The 19,243-nt window shown below is 42.1% G+C and overlaps 1 protein-coding gene across 1 annotated transcript in view; it reads left to right on the plus strand.

Annotated features, from left to right (window-relative positions):
* LOC145392677 (epidermal retinol dehydrogenase 2-like) overlaps nucleotides 1-19,243 on the plus strand; it is a 150,504-nt gene that overhangs the window by 9,572 nt on the left and 121,689 nt on the right. The gene's annotated exons all lie outside the window — the stretch shown is intronic.

Genomic DNA, 19,243 nt, shown 5'->3' on the forward strand with positions numbered 1-19,243 from the left:
CTGGGAGAGTCGCAGAGATACCACTTTGTGATGCCAGGGAGCCAAGACGGTATGTTGTGTGCTCGTAATGTGGTACTCGGTATGTCCACGGAGACTATTGTCGGTGTTTTAGTTTAATTAGGGTAAAATAAGTTACGCGGAGATTCAAGCTGTTTTCTTGTAAACCCACGTTCTTAAGGACAATAATTTTGGTACTAGGTACAGGTGAGTAACATTTGACTTTCGAACAAAAAATACTGAAGAGAACCAGGAATGGCCCGAGGAGATTGTGATTTGAAGGGGGGGAGGGAGTAACCTTAGTTGTGACCAACTCGCCCCTAATTTGACCAACTTGCTCCTAATTTGACCAACTTGCTCCTAATTTGACCAACTTGCTCCTAATTTGACCAACTTGCTCCTAATTTGACCAACTTGCTCCTAATTTGACCAACTCGCCCCTTATTTGACCAACTTGCTCCTAATTTGACCAACTCGCCCCTAATTTGACCAACTCGCCCCTAATTTGACCAACTCGCCCCTCATTTGACCAACTCGCCCCTCATTTGACCAACTCGCCCCTCATTTGTCCAATTCGCCTTTTATTTGACCAACTCGCCTTTTATTTTTTTTTTTTTTTTTTTTTTTTTTTTATGTGTTCGACTCTGGGCATAGGCTTCACAGCCTGCTGTCAAGGCCCAGCAGTCCTCCTACATACCATACACCTCTACATGTCACCACTTCGGCGCTAACACCCACCGTCCATATTGAATACATGCTAGGGCTGTCTCATACAGGACTGGTGTATTGGTATTAGCGGGGGTATTTTTACGACATGTCGGCGGGTCTTCTGGTAGATCAGTAAAGCCTGATTTAATGAAATTTGACCAACTCGCCCTCATTTGACCAGCTCGCCCCTCATTTGACCAACAAATTAGATATAGCACTTCTCCTACCAATTTAAGAATAAAAAATAGCCCTAGGATAGTACACACACACACACACACACACACACACACACACACACACACACACACACACACACACACACACACCTATAAAAGCACCCCGATGATTTCATCCATCCATCCATAATCCAGTTCTATGTTGCTCCGTGAGGAGCGTAGGAGTTCGGGGCTAGGCAGGTTCGTCCTGACATTTAAGATGAAAGTGACCAGCCTCACTCATCCCTGAGTGGCATTACGTGAGCAATAAACCCAAGCCACCCCTTGGATAATAAACCTGCACAGGCTCAGTCCGACTGGATCGCCTTAATTACCCACTAAATCACCAGATGCCATGATTTGGTTATATGGTTACCACACATCGTAGTAAATGGTTTCCTGGTGTACAGGAAACCATTTGGCATGTCACTCAGTGTAGTCACCCACAGGCAGAAGGAAGAAAAAAGAATGAAAGGAGGAAGGATAGAAGAGGGAGTGTAAAATCACCCATAGGCAGAAGGAAGAGGAAAGAATGAAGGAGAGACAGAAGAGGAAGGAAGGAAGGAAGGAAAGGGCAGACACCCAAAGCAGCACTACATGGAGTGAGTGGATGGTGGGTGTCCCATCTTAACACACACCGAGATAATTTAACCCTCTCAGGCGCAGGTGGTTTGAGTCGTTTGTTTAACAACCTGTAATGCGCACCATGACACGAAATCGGATAAAAAAACATACCAAAATATGACACACATCGGCGGGAAACTTGTGTCTTCCTTTATTTGACACGATGTACATCATGGTGCGTTGTACAGGATGGTATTTAATGACTCCATTGGAGTCCGTGCATGAAAGGGTTGTGATATTCATTGCACTTCACAGTATTCCCTACTCCATTTTCCATCTCTCTCTCTCTCTCTCTCTCTCTTTTTTTTTTTTTTTTTTTGACCGACTGTGTCAACGTTTGACCAACTCTGAGCCAAGTATTGGGGGTGACTACCCCCCCCCCAGTCGGGCCATCCTTGCATGTACTTGTACTTAAAGCCACGTGAATGTGGACCCAAGTCTGAACTAATGTTGACAAGAAAATACACGCCATGTAAATTATTTAATACTGTGATTAAACTAATTCATCCAATCATGACATTTGGAGGTATTTATGACCAGACCAGAAACAGGAGTGCATACAAATTAACCCCTACCCCCCCCCCCTTGCCAACGTTGCATGGGTGAAGGGGGTCCAGGTCAAGGCACCTTGATTAATATGGTACTTGCTTTGGTTTAGACTATTCTCCTGACAGGAGGGAAACTAGGGTACTGTATTTTGTACTAAATACAAAATACAGTATTAAGGAGAAAAAATTTTTTGTCCCCCTAATACGAGTATATACGGTATATAAAAAAATCTTATGTAAAAAAAAATAGTTTTTCCTCTCGGAGACCTCTGCTTTTATGTAGGAAAAAAAAAAAAATCTCTTCTCCATTTTTGACCAACTCAGTAATTTTTTGACCAACTCAGAAACAAACATTGAGGGGTTACCCCCTCCCCCGTCAGGCCATCCCTGAAGAGAACAAGATGGACGTACCTTCTTTGCAATATTAAAGCAAGCCGCGTGAACGCCCCCGACGGTGTGTGTCCTGCCGACCCCGCCGAGTGGACAAGACGACAGCATCAAACACAATTGTACAAAATTTAAAAACCATAAATAGCAGCGGAAACCTAACTGGAGTGACGTTGAAATCTAACTGATGGACTTGGCCCTCCAGAACTCCCAATGATTATAACCTGCCTCACAGCGTGTAAACTAAAATGAGTATTAAATAAAACTTGCACCAAAACAGTATCATGCGTTAAGTGTTAATCATGGCACGTTGGGTAATCATCACACGACCAAGGGATGGAGAAGGTGGTGCCATCATAAAGCAAATCTTTATACACATTACGAGACATCCATTAAAATATGATACAGGTCTGTGATAAAATCAAAACTCCTCATATTCCATAAAATCTAAGATATACACAGTATGAAGTGCAATAATGGAACCTCCTGTTTCGAACATTATGCCATTCTAAAAAAAAAAAAAAAAAAAAAAAAAAAAAAAATCATTCCAAACAGGAAATTTGGAAAAACCGCGTGAATGTTGTCATATTTCGATAAGGGTAGTAGTGAATGTTATGGATGTCATCAATTCCAACGCAGTCAGAATCACTGCAAATCTTGCGTGCCAGTGCCTTGCGTTCATTACCGTCTCGATGTACTCTGGATATCCGGGTATGTGGCTGGAGAGGACTGAAGAGGGCCCTCCGGTAGGGCAGGTGGGGAGTTTGGTCCCCTAAGCGGAAGTCGCTATCGCTGTCACTGTTGTTCCTTCTCACTTAGGTACACAGCACCGGCACAAATATAATCCCCCTCTAGCACCTTCTGACCTCTGTAATAATACATAAGCTGAAGAAGGATCGGAAATGCCTGTTTGTAGCTGGGGTAGAAACTATTGCACACACGGTATTATCGCTTAGGCCTTCCGTCACTAGGTAGCTGAAAGCGACAAAGACCTAAGTGATATTGTGTGTAGAATTCTTCAGTACGACTCCAGACAAGCACGTCCGATCCTTTTACAGCTTATTATCACGTGGACATGAATGAAGACGGTAATCAGTAACAGCATTTAATAAGAGGGCCGTTTATCAGCACATGCAACCAAAACTTGTGAAATATACTTAAAAACTTCCTATTGAAATATGCTTAGCCTGTAAGTGGAAAACGATAAAGAGTGGGCGAGGTTTGCGTCTCCTCCTAGAGGTGTCGTAAGTAACAGCAGTGTAGAATCACATATTGTGGTTGTAGCTGGCGCGGAAAGGTGGTGGTGACTGCGGTAGCTATGTTTAATTGAACAGTGCGGGTGTTACTGTGGATGGAGAGGTGTGATAAGTATAAATGATGATACTGCCAATATATTTTTAGTATAGATGATCATGGTGGTGGCGTAGGTGTAATTAGTAAAGATAATGTTACTGACAGCGAAGGAAGAGATCAAACTTGTACAACAATATGTTGATTATTTTCAAAGGAAATTATATGTTCTAAGTACTGTACATCTACATGTCTTGCATATTCTTCCTACTGTCTTGTAACAGCTCGACAAAAATCGTTTATACCATGAGAGTATAAATTCTTTGCCTAACATTAGATCTGGTCACCGTAGGTTACGTTTGTTTGGTTTGTAAAGGCAAGGTTTGCAAAGCTAGATTTGGTCTGGTAAATTAGAACCAATCTCTTGTTATTTTTTTTTTAAGTGTCTGACTCTTGGCATAGACTTCACAGCCTGTTCCCAAGGCCCAGCAGCCCTCCTACACACCATACACCTCCACATGCCACCACTTCGAAGCTAACACCCACCGTTCATACTGAATACATGTTAGGACTGTCTCATACATGACTGGTGTATTGTTATTAGCGAGGGTATTTTTACGACATGTCGGCGAGTCTTCTGGTACATCAGTAAAGTCTGCTTTTATGACATTCAAATCTTTAAACTGTTCCCTGCCCCAGCAGGGATTCGAACCTGGGTCCATTAAGACTGCAGGGAGGTAGTTTTGGGTTGTTGAACTTTGTGCCTATCAAATTAGCTCTTATATCTAGATTTTTTGGGGGGTGTTATGTAACTTAATCTACATGCCTGTGATATTAGGCTTGGTTGGACCAGGTTAGAGGAGGTGCTACATGACCTTGTATGCAAAACTGCAGCTAAGTAAGATTTAGGCCAGACATGTGAAAGTTAGACAGTGTTTAAAGGTTCGACGTTGTTATTATAGGCAAGTATTATATTAACAGTAAGGGACCTTTGGCAGATGCATCATTACTAGAATGAACACCTCAGAATAAGTCTTAAAAATTTACACTTCCAGTGGCCGCATGGCGGGAAATATATGCAAATAACTCTAGCAATTTTAGATCTAGAAAGCCAGTAGTTTTCTTCAAAATAAAATAAGTGACCGCATTGTTATACTCGTATCTCAAAAGCGACCTGACAACTGAAGTGGAGAGCAAGGAGATAATGACCCTTGATAGATATAAAGATAAAGGTGGGAGCAGATGTCATGAGACATTTAGATGCGGTGCTTATCTCTTTAACCAAGGTCATTGCGTCCTTGGCAGGTCAACACACAGTATCCTGGGATACAAGACCACTGCATCACTCACGTTTCAACAATTACAGTACCTCCCTTAGGTGTTACCCTAGGTACTCATTTTACCTTCCAGCCAACTAAAGGTGGATGGACACCCGACTCAGGTGGCACGAGTCATTTTACTGCCTCCACCTTGTTCCGATATTTTCTGGCGCACTGCCTTTCCTTCATCATCATATATTTGGCTAAGTGTTTTTTATACTTTGTGTGTGTGTGTGTGTGTGTGTGTGTGTGTGTGTGTGTGTGTGTGTGTGTGTGTGTGTGTGTACACACCACGGTTGGAAGTTATGATTACTGGAGTATGTTCCAAGCGATGTATTTTCCTTAAATGCAAATGTTAGAAATCAGGTGGACAGTTAAAAAGATGCTCTTGGCTCAATTTTCGAAGCTACAAGCAAGTGTTCAGCAAGCTCTGGCAGCTGTATCCGAATATTGCATGATTGTTGGGTGACAAAATATTTAAATTCTGACTCCCGGAAAAAGTCTTTATGTTGCAATGTCGGAGATACAATGAATAAGTGGATCTGGGCCATGTGCAGATTGGCTCAGAAGATTGATAAGGGTTGCAGAACAGTATAATTATTACCCTGTACAAAGGGAAGGAGGAATATGTGGCAGTTATAGGATATTTTTCCTCCTACCGTACTGGAAAGCATGCACAGTAGGTTAGTTATTGGCAGGAGGAGGAGAAGAGCCGATAGAATGGTAGGAGGATTTTTTTGCGTTTTTAGAAAGGGAAAAGGAGTACAGATCAGATTTTCTCCTTGAGATCTATAGTAGAAAGGTATTTAGACAAGGAAAAGGAGTGGTGTGCTGTCTGGATGAGCATATGATAGACAGACAAGGAATGTGGAAGGTGTTGAGAGTTACAGAATAGAGGGATAATTGCCTAGTACGAGGGAGCAAGGGCGGCAGTGAATTGATAAGATAAATTGAGCGAGCTGTTTTATTTGAATGTCGGACTGAAACAAGGATGTGTTATGTCTCTGTGGTTGTTCAGTATACATGGGATGTCGGTTTATAAGAAATAAGAAGTAGAAAAGTTGATGTTGAATAAGGTTGATGTTGTTTGCAAATAATACTGACCTTTTACGGAACATTTACTTTGACCTGCCAAGCATACCAAACACATTTTACATTGGGTAATGGCTGAGTATAGCAGACTGCAGGGTTTCTATGTCTACTAACAAAGGAGGCCCATTTTCTGTCTTATAACCAAGGCTCAGTGAATTATCGTGCAACCACAACTTTGTTTTCAGTTTTGCAAACGGTTTTGTTTCGTGGCATAAAAACCAGCGGACTATATTGGAAGTTGCAAGACTTTGTATTTACCTATTTGTTCTACAGGACTTGAGCTTAGCCCGTGTTGTCCCGCCTCCAATGATATAATTATCAAACTTTGCTTTGAAAGAATGTTTATTTTTGCACAAACCACATTTTCATCCAAATTATTCCATTTGGTTTTACTTCTGTTTGGAAAGCTCCCTTAAATTTAAAAGTACGTCACCTCATTCTCCCCTCGTCCCTTATGATATAATTTTCTCTATCAGTGTTTCTGTACTATCATCATGTTTCCTCTTTCTCTTAACCGTAATGTAGTCAGTTTCAGTCTTTCCAATCTCTCTTCATACTGCAAATCCCTTATGGTATTTTTGTAGCCGCCCTTTGCACCTTCTCTAACTACCCGTCCCCGCCCCGGAGGGGCTTGGGGACGGGTATTGTTTTCATTCGGTTTGTCTGTCTGTCTGTCTGTCTGTTTGTTTGTCTGTCTGTTAACAACTTTACACGAATACTACTGGTGCGATTTTGACTAAAATTACTTGGATGATGGGCTACGACCTTCTGATCACCTGATTGAATTTTGGGCCAAATTGAGTCAAGGCACAGGCTGTAGGCCCCCAAAATGTATTTTTTTTTTTTCCATAACTCTTTTCAAATTCGTCATATCGACATGAAATCAAAACCTAAAGGTGCATCTTTCAGATCTACATCCTATAACACGCCTCATTACATCAGGGGGTCACCCGATTTACTCCAAATTTGATATGTGGCATCTTTGACTAGATATCGTGCTGTGGTTATACGTCAGCACTAATATGACTGCCGGGGACGGGTTTGCTGTGCCTCGGCACCGCTTCTTGTTCATTTATGTTTCTTTTAAGTGGAGAGGCCACACCACAGTATCGTATACCAGTCTTGGTCTTACCACTGCCATTATCAGTTTATCTAGCATTTCCTCACTCATATGATTAAACGTTCTTATGTTTATCAATAGATTATATGCTCCGCCAGTTATCTTATTTATACGCTTCACTGACGCTAATCTCCGCCATATTATCACACCCAGATCCTTCTGAGTAGCGTGTTGATATCTTCGTTTCCCATTTTGTAATCCCCATTTGGTTTTCTCTTACTTATGGCCATCTCAGTTACATTACACTACTACAGTTAAATTCAGCTTTCCATAACTGACTCCATTTATGTAGCTGAGTTAAATCGTACTGCAACTCTCTACAACTGTTTTCATCAACAATTTCCCTTTTGATTTTTGCATCATCAGCAAACGTATTCATATATGAACGAACTTCATTGGGCATATCATTTACATACATTAGAAACATAATTGGGACTAAAACTGCTCCTTGGGGCACACCACTTATCACTTCCTTTCATGTTGCAAACTTGTCTAATCATAGTTCTCCTCCGTCTGCTGGTGTGGTAACTCCTCATCCAGTTCAGTAAAACACAATGTATGCCACCAATAATTTTTAGTTTCCAAATCAACCTCTCATGTGATACTTTATCATGAAATTCAAATACATACACTCCACCCACCCCTGTCTCTCCTGTATCACATTAATAACTGTCATAAAAGCTCAGCAAGTTTGTGATACATGAAGAACCTTCTTTGAAACCAAATTGCCTAGATGTTATTATCTTATTTCTTTCTAGATAAGCAACGCATCTCATCCTTACGGTTTTTTCACAGAATTTACAAACTGTACTTGCAAGAGACACTGTCTGTAGTTTAATGGGACTTCCTTGTTGCCATTCATATACTGGTACTATGTTTGCTCCCTTCCAATCCTTTGGCAAATCTCCCTCCATTAGAGAGAGGGCAGGGTGGCTCAGTGGTAGAGTGCCTGACTCGAGACATAAGGGTCGAAAGTTTGCGCCCCGCCTGGGTAGCTGCCCTGCTGGTAAAGGTAGCGCTCTCCAGTTACCTAGCAGGGCTGCATGATCTACGAGGGGTGATTAGAAAGAAATGACAGTGAGTCCATAAACTTTTATTAGCATGAAGAACTATCAAACTATGACTCACATTCCTTCAAAGTACTCCCCTCCAACCTCTATGCAGCGTTCCATTCTCTTTCTCCACTTCATGAAGCAAGCGTGGTACTCTGAAGACGGTATACTTCGGAGTTCTGAATTGACGGTCCGTGCCAAGTCTTGGATGCGATGAAATTGCTTCCCAGCGATGGCAGATTTAATTTTTGGAAACAACCAAAAGTCACAGGGAGCCAGGTCAGGAGAGTAGGGTGGGTGGGGGAGCAGAGTTATACCTTGTTGTTCCAGGTACTGCATAGTGAGGCGAGCTTTGTGGGGTGCAGCATTGTTGTGGTGCAGCAAAAGGCGAGACCGATGGCTGGTTGGTGCGGTGTTGGCCTTGTGTTCCAAGACTTGTGGAAGGACCTGGTCTGTGTAGTATTGGGCTGTGATAGTGGACTTTTCAGGCATCACATCCACGCATATTGGTCCTTGAGAATTGAAAAAGATGGTGAAAAGGCGCTTCCGGCTGCGAAATCCTTCCTTCAAAATCTGAGGTCGAGGGTCTTCATCGCCCAACCACACCATGTTTGACTGCTTGTCACGGGTTGTGAAGAATGAAATCCAACACTCATCTCCAGTAGCAACATCTGAGAACCGTTTTGGACCATTTGGTTCAAATTCAGCAAGCCAGACACGACAAATCCTCACCCGTTCAGCCTTTTGCTCATCAGTCAACAAATGGGGTATCCATCGACAACACTTCTTCCTCAGGTGTAATTGTTCATGCACGATGTCATATGCACTCCCATAACTGATATCAAGCTCCAAGGCTAAGAACCTAAGAGTTACAGTTGGATCCTCGTCAATGATGGACCGTGCACGGACAGTTGTTGCTTCGGTCACGGATATCCGGGGGCGTCCAGAGCGTTGTTCATCTTTCAATTCAGTTTTTCCTGCTGTGAAAGCACGAATCCAGGGGGGAAACAGTTTCCAGGGAAGGAGTAGTGTCTGGATAAACTTGTAATAATTCCCCTCGAATCTCTGTTGCTTTCTTTCCCAGTTTCCACCTCGTAAAAATGTAGAACCTGCAGCCTTCTTTCGAGTAATCCATGTTTCTGGCCAGAGAGCAAAAACAAGAGTGAAGCATTCACTCACAACAATAAAACAAGAAAAGTCAGGCATAGGGCGACAAGTTCAAACTCGTAAGGACAGGCAACTCTGCACTCTCCTTGCTCCTCTACCTCCCATCATTCAAGGTTTTCATGTTATAGCACGAACTGTCATTACTTTCTGATCACCCTTCGTAGCAAGGTAGCTCGGGGAATTCAATTCCCCATATAAAAAAAAAAATCCTCCTATAGAGAATATTTTGTTATCAAATATATTGGTTTAACTAACTCTTCAGCACAGTCCTTGATTACCCAGCCAGACATGTTATCAGGTTCCATGGCTTTGGTTTACATCCTCATTTTTCATCAACTCCAAAAGGTCATCAGGTTCAGATTTAACCTCATTTATTTACTGTGCTCTCGTGATATATTTCCAATCTCTGAAAATCCTCTTCCTTTACAAATACTATCTGGAATTTCTCATTCGTAATCTTACACATTTCTTCTCTTTCATATTCTTCATTATCTTTTAATCTTAAAAATCTGTCTTTCATTTTCATTTTATTGTTTATGTACCTGTAAACAATTTTGGATCACTTCCACACTTATCCACTCTTCCCATATTTAGCTCTTTCCTCTCTTATAATCATCCCACATTCATTTCCAAAATTTTTAAATACCTCCCAGGCTGATTTAGCTTTCCTTACCATATTCTAAGGTTTGTTTCTCTTTTCCAAAGCTACTCTACATTTATCATTAAACCATTCCTTTTCCTTATTGAATTTAGCTCCATATTTGAGAACATATTTACTAACACCCTTAGTGTATGCTTCCTTAAATTGAAGTTATTTATTATCCACATTCTTTGCTTCATTAAACTCACTCCAATCATATTCCCTGAAATATTTTCTCAAAGCATAATAATCAGCTTTGCTATGATTTTACCTGTTTTCTCCATGCTCTTTTCTTCCCAGTTTATAACCTCAAGTTCAGTAGTATATGATTACTCCTTCCCAGGGGACAACAGTACTTTATGTTCTGCATATCACTGGGATCTTTTGTGAAAACAAGATCTGATTCGATGGTTCATTGTCACCTATTTTTCTTGTACTTTCCTTGATATTTTGGATCAGTAAGTTCTCTGTTCCCAGTTCAGGTAATTTATAACCCCATGTATTGGTAGTATTACCTGCATCACTGTCCTCCCAGTTAACCTCCTTATAATGAAAATCTCCAGTTAACACCAGTCTCTTTATTTCTGCTTTGCACCATTCCAGATATATCAACATATATCTGGTCATTACTTCATAATCATCTTTATTCCATGTTCTTGTTCGAGGTGGCGTATAAGCTACTCTGTCAATCTTATTCCCTGTCTCACTGATGATTTCTGTTATAGCTTCTTGTTTATATATATATATATATATATATATATATATATGTTTGAGTGACTTTGGATGTGTGTGTGTGTGTGTGTGTGTGTGTGTGTGTGTGTGTGTGTGTGTGTGATTCTCATGCAGTTAGAAAGCTTACTAACACCTCATCCTTATGGATTTATATCTGATTCTGGTCCTTTACTATATTTTTGTGTTATTCATGGAATCTGTGTCGGTACTGAAAAGACATAAGAAGCAAACCACGGGATATTAAGGAGTCGTTTGGAAAATAAATCGTTAAGGAAGAGGTGTTGGGGAGACTCTTTACGCGACGGGAATACGGGCCGCTGTGTGTGTAGGAGGAGGGGTGTGGAAGGGATGTGTTTGGTCATGGTGAACTAGGGAGGGTCGTGCTGGTAACTGAGTGGAGGCGGGGCAGTGTGTACCGTCGCCAAGGACTGATAAGTGGCCAGCGGCGTCTGAGTGGCGGGTGATAAACTATGCAGCAGCTACTTCGCTTTTGGAGTGTTTTCTCATCTGTGTTGGGCCACTGCGTACACCATCACCAAACAAATGCAAGCACAGGCCTTACTACCACACACACACACACACACACACACACACACACACACACACACACACACACACACACACACACACACACACACACACACACACACACACACACACACACACACACACACACACACACACACACACACACACACACACACACACACACACACACACACACACACACACACACACACACACACACACAGTCAGTCTCTCTCTCTCTCTCTCTCTCTCTCTCTCTTACCTAATCTCCCAGACTCTTTTACTCTCGCTCACGCTCAGTCACCCTCTCCTACTTTCTTTCCGTGCCTCTCCATCCCCTCGCCCACTCTTTCTCCTCTTTCCTCTCTCTTCATCTTCGTCTCCCTCTTTCCCTCTCTCCATTTCTTTTCTCGTTTAGTCTGCCTCTCCCTCTGTCTCCCTCTCATCCGTTTCCCTTTCCCTCACACTCTTCCTTTCCCTCCATCTGACGTTTTTATGAATGGCGTAGTTGGCTGTTTTTTTTTTTTTTTTAAATAACTGAACAGAGGAAGGAAAAACAAATGCATAAACAAAATCCATACACAAGATTACTGGGGTCCTCTGTTCATAAAATATCTGTAACAGTTAGACTTGAACAGCTGTGCGTTGAAGTTTGGAGGGAAACAACTTTGGGGAAGCGAGTTCTAGAGAGATGCAGTTCGGGGAATGAAAGAATTCTGATAGGCAGAAGTTCTGCAAAATGGCTGAGTAACATTCCAGTCATGAGCGCTACCAGATGCCCGTGTAGCACGAGGGAAGGCTTGAAAAGGTGGCACCATGGACGCAACTTCGTCTGAGCATTTGCCATAAAAATATTTGTAAAATAATGCAAGGGAGGCAACGTTCCTTCTTACTTGTAGGGGAGGTAGTTTATTTGTAATGGCAGGGTTGTTAATAATTCTAACAGCTTTGTTCTGAATTTTGTCTACTTGTTTTAATGCAACCTCTCCACATCCATTCCACAAGGGTGAGCAATATTCAAGCTGAGAGCGCACATGACTTATAAATTATAGCTAACTGCTCGTCAGTGAAGAAGTTACGGACTCTGTACAATTTCTTTGAGGCAGTGTAGCAAGTGATCTAACATGAGAGGTCCAGCTGAGGGCATAGTTAAGTTAGACGCTGAGAATTTCAATACTTTTGGAGATGGGAATATTATGTACGAATCTGGCAATATCTGTTTATTAGCAAATTGTATACTGTATGTATAGTTTTACCTGCATTAAATGAGACAAGGTTGTTTTGTCCCCATTCACTGATCGTAGATAGGTCTTGATTTATTGATATGGCTGTACTGAGTTGAGAGGTAGAGATGTTAGACTTTGTAAATGGGTGTCTGAGTGTGAATGAACTATGTAGTATTGAGTCATCTGCATGAGTGGATGGGATTGTGTGTGACAGATAAGAGATCATTAATATGAACCAAGAATAGGGTTGGAGTCAGAACTGATCCCTGCGGCACGCTGGCATTAACTGAGTGGAAATTGGAATATACATCATCTTCTTTTACTCTTATTTTCCTGTCACTAAGATATGAAGAAATCAACGGAACAAAAGACGTTAGTCCATAGCAAGGGAGTTTGGACCACAGGGAACAGTGCCATACTCTGTTGAAAGCTTTAAAGATATTAAGGGCTACTGCGTGAGTTTCTCCATGTAGGTCAATTGACTGATGGATGGTATGAGTTAGGAGATTGAGAATATTAGTGGTGGATCTTTTCGTGGTGAAAACCATATTGTCTATCACTAAGTTGTTGGATTCAAGATGTTTAACAATGTGCTTATTAATTAAAGTTTGTAAAGGATCGATTATACGTATCTTGTCTGTATTTTAAGTGGGGCATTTTTGGGAGAGTCAAGTTCTAGTACTGGGACATTCTGGCTGGCATCCTCTGTGGTGGAAGTTTTGGGCAAATGTACTGGCGCTTTCCCACGCGGGTCATTTGTAATGTTGCCATCTGAAGATTTTAGTGGGGGAATAGAAGATGACTTTATTAAAGTTATTATTGAAAGAATTAAGAGTTGACCAGAATATTCTATTGTCATTAGGGTTGTTAAGTAGTTTTGATACTTGCTTTTGAAGAAAGTTTGATTTGCTAGATTTATTACAGCTTTTGTATGATTTCTAGCAATTTTAAATTGAGAGAGTGATTCAGATGTTTTTGATTTTAGGTAAGAGTTATATGCTAATGACTTTTGGGCTCTTGCTCTGACACAGTTGCCATCAAACCATTTTGGAGAGTTCGATCTTTTAGTGAAGTGTTGACTTAGTATGAATAAATCCATACCAGCTAGTATTAAGTCGCAAATGTGGGACTGGGTAGAATTGGGATCACTAGAGAAGAAAGACTGCCATGGACTGTCAGCAAGATAATTTTTAAATCCATCCCAGTTTGCCCTATGAAAGTGCCATCGGGTCACCCTGACAGGTTCAGAACGGGGAGGTGTGAGGGGGTTAACTAATGAGGCTTTGATGAGATTGTGGTCAGAGGATTCAAGTGGTGACAGTACCTCTATCCTGTATTGATCTGGATTATTTGTCAAGAATAACTCCAAGAGATGGGCATCATGGTCAGGATTATCAGGTATTCTGGTTGGTTGCTTTACCAGCTGGGTGAGATTGAACGATTCTGCAAACAGCGCGCACTCTAGACCAGCGTCATCAGTCCTGGCAGAGTGCAATGACCATTCAACATTATGTATGTTAAAATAATCCCAAATCGTAATTTCGGTGCTAAGGGCAAGGTTAAGGGTACTCAACTGTGTGGATATGGAATCAAATACACTGGGTTCCGAAGAAGCATTGGGGGAGCGATAGACTACATAAATATATTTGGTAATATTTTTACAATTTAGTTTATACAGTAAGTAAGCAAAACTGGATGAAGTGAAGTTGGATGCGTGAGGGAGGCGAGACGCTGTAACGTGAATATTGTCCCGAAATTTATCCGTAATTCAGTACAGCAAATGAACACAGAATAACTAGCACATGTAAAATAATCTTGCAGTGATACCCTACTGCCCAGTAATACAGTCCAAATTATATTCTTTCATCGTACATCATTCATTATATCAGTAATAGTAATTCCTTTGACCTCCTCTGCTCTTCTTCCCTCTATTCCCAATCCCTTCTCAACTCTATCACCACACCACCCATCAACTCCACCCATATCCCTGCAACCTATTTCTTTCTCTCTCTCTCAGTTGTGAATGATTCGACAATCCATGCTTCGAAGCTCCGAGAATTCAGACCTGGCACATTTGTTGTTGTTGTGGAATATTCGCCCCGCACTTGGGGCACGGGCAAACAAAGAGCCCGTCAGGGAAGAAGCAGAAACAAGCTCTCCATTGAGAGCATAAGGGGACGGCAAACTGTCGAACGAGGGCAAGGCGGCAGAGGCAGGGGAAGGTGCGATGGTTGGTGGTGAGATCAGCTGCCCGATAATTGACGAGTCAGGTCGGGGCTTGACGGTAGAAGGTGAGGCCGGCTGCACGATGATCTAAACGAGGGTAGGGAGGGACGAGAGTCGGGCAGATAGCACAGCGCCGATGGAGGAGGCGCCGACGAGCTCAGGTGGAAGCTGCCCCGACGCTGCCCTCAACCCCCACGCCCCTGATGGAAAGGGCAAAAAAGACTCGCCCAGCTCTCCAGCAGAAGCAGGTGGAAGCACAGGGGGGAGGCCCGGTCCTGGTCGTCACAGATGGCACAGCCCCGGTCCAGGTCGTGGCGGATGGAGGGTCGTTGGCCAGGTAGTCTAGGGCGGAGGAGCCTCGACCTCCTGGTGGGCAGACCAGGGCACTCCCTCAGATAGAAACGACGGGCCCATCCCTCGGCTGGTACGGCTGCTGTGGAGAGCTGGTCCCTCCGGGAGGTCTTGCCGCGATGAGAGATGGGCTGCGAGTACCTGGCACAAGGAGAGCATTGGCAGCACAAAGTATTAAAACTGAAAACCGTCCATGTGTACCTGTGTTGTTACTACCTTATTATCATGGCATGCTTTCCGGAATAATTTTAATTCACTGTTCCCCACGTCCATCAGAATGCTTTTTGGCAATATGTACCCAAATTAGGGTAGAGGTCTCTTCTATGGCATTTCCGTCACAAATACATATTTATGGTGGTTAGGTTAAGTTTGGGTTGGTTAACGACGCGGGGGAGAGGAAGGATGAGGGGTGAAGCCCCCAGTTGGGACAAGGTAAGGTTTAGCATACCAAGCACCCCTTCCATTCACTTGCTGCCCATAGCATTCAGTCACCGCTTCACTCCATCTAAAACTATCACACACACACACACACACACACACACACACACACACACACACACACACACACACACACACACACACACACACACACACACACACACACACACACACACACACACACACACACACACACACACACACACACACACACACACACACACACACACACACACACACACACACACACACACACACACACACACACACACACACACACACACACACACACACACACACACACACACACACACACACACACACACACACACACACACACACACACACACACACACACACACACACACACACACACACACACACACACACACACACACACACACACACACACACACACACACACACACACACACACACACACACACACACACACACACACACACACACACACACACACACACACACACACACACACACACACACACACACACACACACACACACACACACACACACACACATCAGCGAGAAGGTACGGAACATGTATACACTGCTTGCAAATATGAGAATAGCATTCACATACATAAATGAAGACATGCTAAGAAGGATAATAACATCATTCATTAGACCAATCCTGGAATATGCATCAGTAGTCTGGAGTCCTCATCTCAAAAAGCATATAGACAAGATTGAAAAAGTTCAAAGGGCCGCTACAAGATGGATACCAAGCTTAAGGGACCTAAGCTACGAAGAAAGACTAAATAAACTGAATCTACCAACACTACAGGAGAGAAGGAAAAGAGGTGACATGATAATGCTATATAAGTGCATATCAGGGAAGGAGAAAATAGACATAAATGAATACTTAACATATGGAGAAGCATCAGCAAGAGGACACTGCACAAAATTGCATAAGAAGAGAGGTGATAAAGACGTAAGGAAATTCAGTTTCCCAAACAGAGCAATTGATCAATGGAATGTACTACCGAATGAAATAGTGTGTGCCAAAACAATTCACAAATTTAAGGATATGTACGATAAATATGGTTTAAGACACGGGACAGTACGAGCTTGACTCATTCCTGTAAAGATACAATTAGGTAAGAACAATTAGGTACGAACACACACCTCATACTCCCTCTGCCTCCTGCCACTACTTTTCAGTTTTGTCTCTCACAATCCATAAATATTCAATCTTGCATTTTCAGTCGCCTTTACAATATTCCTCTCTCTTACACAGCATCATTATTCTCTTACATTCCAGTTCGCATTTCTGACACATCTCTTCTTCCATCTTTAGTCGTCGCTTTAAGGTCACTCCACAGTTTCTTTTGCTATTTCGAGCAGTGTTAACTTGGTTGGGTTGCGGAGTCCCAGAGCCAGCTAACATGCCCCTTCCACAATGACTGGACTCTGTGAACCGTGAAAAAGAAAAAAGTAGTATAAGTGGACCGAGAATGTTTAAAGAGATTCCCCTGGGAGGTACTGTACTAATGAAGGGTTACACTAGCCATAAGCTGGCTGTGGTCATACTAACGCTACTATGCAGTGATCTTTGCTACAGGTTAACAGTTTGAGTTTTAGAATATTTGTTGGAATAGTGATTAGAAATTTTGCTTCATTTCAACCCGTCTTTGCCAAATTTTGTTTCCCTGTCATGTTCTTCCCATTCTTCTTTGGTCCTCAACGACATCGATCCCCACCGTGTTGGGGCTTGTACCGACTGGGAGAATTTTATGTACCGGTATACATATATATATATATATATATATATATATATATATATATATATATATATATATATATATATATATATATATATATATATATATATATATATATATATATATATATATATATATATATATATATATATATATTTGTAAATATATATATATTTGTAAATATATGATAATGTTGGCAGAAATAGTTCTAAAAAATGAAGTACAATTGAGTGAGTGTTGGTATGCACGGGGATCATGGTACTTTAGGTAATGGCCACTGGGGAGTACACTGGCCCTGGACAGTTAGCATTTGGGCTGAATCTAGTGATGGCAGTATTTGAAAATATTAATCCTGAGAATTCATTTTATTGGAAAAGGCATCTACATCTGGAAAGGAATAAATCTTTACATCATTTTGCGCCTGTGACCAGAAGCAGTGGTTAAGTTTGATTGACATTGCATTTTTTTTTTCACTGCATATGCGAAAGCTTCTTATGTGCAATTAGTATTTATTTCTTTGTTTTTAAACATAAGAGCTTATTTTATGGCAAGGACTGTTGATGGTCAGTACGGTGGTCTGATGCCAGGGTTTTATTTGGACAAACTGAACTCCAAGGAAGTATATTTTCCGGCATTGCTGTTATTGACGTTATTTATGCGTCAGTGATGGCAGTGAAGGAAAGTGTACTTCCTCAGAGCTGAGTTTGTCCACATAAAACACTAACATTAGGGGTAGGTGGTGGCAACTATCATCCACTCACTTGATGTAGTGCTACCTACTTCTTTAGCATTCTTTTTCTGTGTCTGCCCTCCTCTCTTCCCAGCATTTCCATTTTTCCCATCACTTTATTACTCTCCTTTCCATTTCAAGTGGCTTCACATTGAGTGACAGGCCTGATGGCTTCCTGTAAGCCAGGAAGCCATATATATATACAGCACTGAGTGGTAACCATATAACCAATCCATACCTGTTTCCTACGTGCCAACAAGTGGGTTGGCGGAGGGTTAGTGTCCCTTCCCGCAAAACAACGAACTCTAAAGACAAACAACCATCCCTTACGGGACTGTGGCGCCTGGCTGTAGACAGGTAAAATAGCTATCGCTGGCTCGACCCACTGACCAACTATCAAACACCTGTGTAGCCCCAGGTGGCTATTATCGACGGTAGCTTACCACATTCTACCTTGAAAATCAATACACTGGCCGCTTAGCACAGTTATGTTGTGTGTAAGGCTGTATAACTAAAGGCAGCCTGATTATAATATAAGGCTTCAACACGATGTGATGTGATGTCATGTCATGATTAGCGTGGGAAGGGGGTAGGAAGGCTGCTGAGGGGTGTGTAGGAACCAACAGTAGAATATATATATATATATATATATATATATATATATATATTTATATATATATATATATATATATATATATAGTCCTTCAATCATGCTCAGACCGTGTGCCAGAGATCCCCAGACCCACATATATTCTGATTCAGGGTGACCCAAGGATGGTTTTAGGGGGGTCAAAATTCAGATCTGGGTCATTCAAGGACACCGGTGGAGTGTTCGCTTTTTTGACCCGGGCAACGGCGGGTACCCCTCCAGCCCAACATTTGGCATGGAAACTCAAATGATCTCCAGTTCGGATATAGAATATGTGAAGTAGACCTCCGAGGTCCTTTGAGGTCACCCATAATACACTCTCGAATGACTGACCCAACAGCCCAGTTTTTGGCATGGAGACTGACATGACCTTCAGTTCCGACATAAACTATGTGAGGTTGACCTCCGAGGTCATTTGAGGTCACCGGTCGGAGGTCATTTGAGGTCACCGGTAATAGTA

The sequence above is a fragment of the Coenobita brevimanus genome, chromosome 23 (genome assembly GCF_032717465.1).
Source record: "Coenobita brevimanus isolate Jiangsu-jjx chromosome 23, ASM3271746v2, whole genome shotgun sequence".
Classification (NCBI taxonomy): domain Eukaryota; kingdom Metazoa; phylum Arthropoda; class Malacostraca; order Decapoda; family Coenobitidae; genus Coenobita; species Coenobita brevimanus.